A 5,934-nucleotide genomic window follows, 5' to 3' on the forward strand; every position below is an offset into this window, starting at 1 on the left:
ACTGGCGTGCTTTGGCGTGCACTGGCGTGCTCTGGTGTGAATTGGCGTGCTCTGGCGTGCACTGGCATGCTCTGGCGTGCTCTGACTTGCTCTGGCGTGTACTGGCGTGCTCTGGCGTGCACTGGCCAGCTCTGGCGTGCATTGACGTGCTCTGACGTGCACTGGCTAGCTCTGGTGTGAATTGGCGTGCTCTGGCGTGCTCTGGCGTGCTCTGGCGTGCTAAGGCGTGCACTGGCGTGCTCTGGCGTGCACTGGCGTGCTCTGGCCTTCACTGGCGTGCTGTGGCGTGCTCTGGCGTGCACTGGAATGCTTTGGCGTGCACTGTCGTGCTCTGGTGTGAATTGGCGTGCTCTGGCGTGCACTGGCGTGCTCTGGCGTGCTCTGTCGTGCTCTGGAGTGTACTGGCGTGCACTGGCGTGCTCTGGTGTGAATTGGCGTGCTCTGTCGTGCACTGGCGTGCTCTGGTGTGAATTGGCGTGCTCTGGCGTGCACTGGCGTGCTCTGGCGTGCACTGGCGTGCTCTGGCGTGCACTGGCGTGCTCTGGTTTAATTGGCGTACTCTGGCGTGCACTGGCGTGCTCTGGCGTGCACTGGCGTGCTCTGGCGTGCATTAACGTGCTCTGCCGTGCACTGGCGTGCTCTGGTGTGAATTGGCGTGCTCTGGCGTGTACTGGCGTGCTCTGGCGTGTTGTGGCGTGCACTGGCGTGCTCTGGCGTGCACTGGCGTGCTCTGGCGTGCTCTGTCGTGCTCTGTCGTGCACTGTCGTGCACTGGCGTGCTCTGGTATGAATTAGCGTGCTCTGGCGTGCACTGGCGTGCTCTGGTGTGAATTGGCGTGCTCTGGCGTGCACTGGCGTGCTCTGGCGTGCACTGGTGTGCTCTGGCGTGCTCTGTCGTGCTCTGGCGTGCTCTGCTATGCAGAACTCAAATGCTTGACAATAGAAATCCACTACCCGACAATAGAACTCAAATAACTTGAATAATTTTTAAAAATTCAAGTGCTGTGATGTGCGTTTTTCTAAAACTTTTTGTTCATGATTTGCTCGATAAATTTATTGATTAAATAGACTTGAAATGGTGTATTGGACATAGATTTACACATCCTGTAATTAAAAAATGGTTTTAACAAGTGAAAAAAATATTATAGCAACTTCAAGTGCTGAGCTGTTCCCTGATGTGCTCTACCGTGCTCTGGCGTTCACTGGCGTGCTCTGGCGTGCTCTGGCTTGCTCTGGCGTGGATTGACGTGCTCTGGCGTGCTCTGGCGTATACTGGCGTGCTCTGGTGTGAATTGGCGTGCACTGTCGTGCACTGGCGTGCTCTGGCGTGCACTGGCGTGCTTTGGCGTGCACTTGCGTGCTCTGGTGTGCACTGGCGTGCTCTGGCGTGCATTGACGTGCTCTTGCGTGCACTGGCGTGCTCTGGCGTGCTCTGGTGTGAATTGGCGTGCTCTGGCGTGCACTGGCGTGCTCTGGTGTGAATTTACGTTCTCTGGGGTGCATTGAATTGCTCTGGCGTGCACTGGCGTGCTCTAGCGTGCACTGGCGTGCTCTGGTGGGCACTGGCGTTCTCTGACGTGCACTGGCGTGCTCTGGTGTGCACTGGCTTGCTCTAGCGTGCACTGGCGTGCTTTGGCGTGCACTTGCGTGCTCTGGCGTGCTCTGGCGTGCTCTGGCGTGCTCTGGCTTGCTCTGGCGTGCATTGAAGTGCTCTGGCGTGCACTGGCGTGCACTGGCGTGCTCTGGCGTGAACTGGCGTGCACTGGCGTGCTCTGGCGTGCACTGGCGTGCTTTGGCGTGCACTTGCGTGCTCTGGCGTGCTCTGGCGTGCTCTGGCGTTCTCTGGCTTGCTCTGGCGTGCATTGAAGTGCTCTGGCGTGCACTGGCGTGCACTGGCGTGCTCTGGCGTTCACTGGCGTGCTCTGGCGTTCACTGGCGTGCACTGGCGTGCTCTAGCGTGCACTGGAATGCTCTGGCGTGCACTGGCGTGCTCTGGCGTGCACTGGCGTGCTCTGGCGTGCACTGGCGTGCTCTGGCGCGTTCTGGCGTGCACTGGCGTGCTTTGGCGTGCACTGGCGTGCTCTGGTGTGAATTGGCGTGCACTGGCGTGCACTGGCGTGCTCTGGCGTGCTCTGTCGTGCTCTGTCGTGCACTGGCGTGCTCTGGTGTGAATTGGCGTGCTCTGGCGTGCACTGGCGTGCTCTGGTTTGAATTGGCGTACTCTGGCGTGCACTGGCGTGCTCTGGCGTGATCTGGCGTGCTCTGGCATGCACTGGCGTGCTTTGGCGTGCACTGTCGTGCTCTGGTGTGAATTGGCGTGCTCTGGCGTGCACTGGCGTGCTCTGGCGTGCTCTGTCATGCTCTGGCGTGTACTGGCGTGCACTGGCGTGCTCTGGTGTGAATTGGCGTGCTCTGGCATGCACTGGCGTGCTCTGGTTTGAATTGGCGTACTCTGGCGTGCACTGGCGTGCTCTGGCGTGCACTGGCGTTCTCTGCCGTGCACTGGCGTGCTCTGGCGTGCACTGGCGTGCTTTGGTGTGAATTGACGTGCACTGGCGTGCTTTGGCGTGCATTGACGTGCTCTGGCGTGCACTGGCGTGCTCTGGCGTGCACTGGCGTGCTCTGGTGTGAATTGGAGTGCTCTGGCGTGCACTGGCGTGCTTTGGTGTGAATTGGCGTGCACTGGCGTGCTCTGGCGTGCACTGGCGTGCTCTGGCGTGCATTGGCGTGCTCTGGCGTGCATTGACGTGCTCTGGCGTGCACTGGCGTGCTCTGGCGTGCACTGGCGTGCTCTGGCGTGCACTGGCGTGCTCTGGCGTGCACTGGCGTGCTTTGGCGTGCACTTGCGTGCTCTGGCGTGCACTGGCGTGCTCTGGCGTGCATTGACGTGCTCTTACGTGCACTGGCGTGCTCTGGCGTGCTCTGGTGTGAATTGGCGTGCTCTGGCATGCACTGGCGTGCTCTGGTGTGAATTGGCGTGCTCTGGCGTGCATTGAATTGCTCTGGCGTGCAATGGCGTGCTCTTGCGGGCACTGGCGTTCTCTGACGGGCACTGGCGTACTCTGGCGTGCACTGGCTTGCTCTGGCGTGCACTGGCGTGCTCTGGTGTGAATTGGCGTGCTCTGGCGTGCACTGGCGTTCTTTGGCGTGCACTTGTGTGCTCTGGCGGGCTCTGGCGTGCTCTGGCGTGCTCTGGCGTGCTCTGGCGTGCTCTGGCGTGCTCTGGTTTGCTCTGGCGTGCATTGAAGTGCTCTGGCGTGCACTGGCGTGCACTGGCGTGCTCTGGCGTGCACTGGCGTGCTCTGGCGTGCACTGGCGTGCTCTGGCGTGCACTGGCGTGCTCTGGCGTGCACTGGCGTGCTCTGGCGTGCACTGGCGTTCTCTGGCGTGCTCTGGCGTGCACTGGCGTGCTCTGGTGTGAATTGGCGTGCTCTGGCGTGCACTGGCGTTATCTGGCGGGCACTGGCGTGCTCTGGCGTGCACTGGCGTGCTCTGGCGGGCACTGGCGTGCTCTGGCGGGCACTGGCGTGCTCTGGCGTGCACTGGCGTGCTCTGGCGTGCATTGACGTGCTCTTACGTGCAATGGCGTGCTCTGGCGTGCTCTGGTGTGAATTGGCGTGCTCTGGCATGCACTGGCGTGCTCTGGTGTGAATTGGCGTGCTCTGGCGTGCATTGAATTGCTCTGGCGTGCAATGGCGTGCTCTTGCGGGCACTGGCGTTCTCTGACGGGCACTGGCGTACTCTGGCGTGCACTGGCTTGCTCTGGCGTGCACTGGCGTGCTCTGGTGTGAATTGGCGTGCTCTGGCGTGCACTGGCGAGCTCTGTCGTGTACTGGCGTGCTCAGGAGTGCATTGACGTGCTTTGGCGTGTACTGGCGTGCTCTGGCGTGCACTGGCATGCTCTGGCGTGCTCTGTCGTGCTCTGGCGTGCTCTGCTTTGCAGAACTCAAGTGCTTGACAATAGAAATCTACTACCCGACAATAGAACTCAAATAACTTGAATAATTTTTAAAAATTCAAGTGCTGTGATGTGCGTTTTTCTCAAACTTTTTGTTCATTATTTTCTCTATAAATTTATTGATTAAATAGACTTGAAATGGTGTATTGGACATTGATTTACACATCCTGTAATTAAAAAATGGTTTTAACAAGTGAAAAAAATATTATAGCAACTTCAAGTGCTGAGCTGTTCCCTGATGTGCTCTACCGTGCTCTGGCGTGCACTGGCGTGCACTGGCGTGCTCTGGCGTGCTCTGGCGTGATCTGGCGTGATCTGGCTTGCTCTGGCGTGGATTGACGTGCTCTGGCGTGCTCTGGCGTATACTGGCGTGCTCTGGTGTGAGTTGGCGTGCACTGTCGTGCACTGGCGTGCTCTGGCGTGCACTGGCGTACTTTGGCGTGCACTTGCGTGCTCTGGTGTGCACTGGCGTGCTCTGGCGTGCATTTACGTGCTCTTGCGTGCACTGGCGTGCTCTGGCGTCCTCTGGTGTGAATTGGCGTGCTCTGGCGTGCACTGGCGTGCTCTGGCGCGTTCTGGCGTGCACTGGCGTACTTTGGCGTGCACTGGCGTGCTCTGGTGTGAATTGGCGTGCACTGGCGTGCACTGGCGTGCTCTGGCGTGCTCTGTCGTGCTCTGTCGTGCACTGGCGTGCTCTGGTGTGAATTGGCGTGCTCTGGCGTGCACTGGCGTGCTCTGGTTTGAATTGGCGTACTCTGGCGTGCACTGGCGTGCTCTGGCGTGCACTGGCGTGATCTGGCGTGCTCTGGCATGCACTGGCGTGCTTTGGCGTGCACTGTCGTGCTCTGGTGTGAATTGGCGTGCTCTGGCGTGCACTGGCGTGCTCTGGCGTGCTTTGTCATGCTCTGGCGTGTACTGGCGTGCACTGGCGTGCTCTGGTGTGAATTGGCGTGCTCTGGCATGCACTGGCGTGCTCTGGTTTGAATTGGCGTACTCTGGCGTGCACTGGCGTGCTCTGGCGTGCACTGGCGTTCTCTGCCGTGCACTGGCGTGCACTGGCGTGCACTGGCGTGCTCTGGCGTGCACTGGCGTGCTTTGGTGTGAATTGACGTGCACTGGCGTGCTTTGGCGTGCATTGACGTGCTCTGGCGTGCACTGGCGTGCTCTGGCGTGCACTGGCGTGCTCTGGTGTGAATTGGAGTGCTCTGGCGTGCACTGGCGTGCTTTGGTGTGAATTGGCGTGCACTGGCGTGCTCTGGCGTGCACTGGCGTGCTCTGGCGTGCACTGGCGTGCTCTGGCGTGCATTGACGTGCTCTGGCGTGCATTGACGTGCTCTGGCGTGCACTGGCGTGCTCTGGCGTGCACTGGCGTGCTCTGGCGTGCACTGGCGTGCTCTGGCGTGCACTGGCGTGCTTTGGCGTGCACTTGCGTGCTCTGGCGTGCACTGGCGTGCTCTGGCGTGCATTGACGTGCTCTTACGTGCACTGGCGTGCTCTGGCGTGCTCTGGTGTGAATTGGCGTGCTCTGGCATGCACTGGCGTGCTCTGGTGTGAATTGGCGTGCTCTGGCGTACATTGAATTGCTCTGGCGTGCAATGGCGTGCTCTTGCGGGCACTGGCGTTCTCTGACGGGCACTGGCGTACTCTGGCGTGCACTGGCTTGCTCTGGCGTGCACTGGCGTGCTCTGGTGTGAATTGGCGTGCTCTGGCGTGCACTGGCGTTCTTTGGCGTGCACTTGTGTGCTCTGGCGGGCTCTGGCGTGCTCTGGCGTGCTCTGGCGTGCTCTGGCGTGCTCTGGCGTGCTCTGGTTTGCTCTGGCGTGCATTGAAGTGCTCTGGCGTGCACTGGCGTGCACTGGCGTGCTCTGGCGTGCACTGGCGTGCTCTGGCGTGCACTGGCGTGCTCTGGCGTGCACTGGCGTGCTCTGGCGTGCACTGGCGTTCTCTGGCGTGCTCTGGCGTGCACTGGCGTGCTCT

This window comes from Daphnia pulicaria, chromosome 1, assembly GCF_021234035.1.
Source record: "Daphnia pulicaria isolate SC F1-1A chromosome 1, SC_F0-13Bv2, whole genome shotgun sequence".
NCBI classification, from domain to species: Eukaryota; Metazoa; Arthropoda; class Branchiopoda; order Diplostraca; family Daphniidae; genus Daphnia; species Daphnia pulicaria.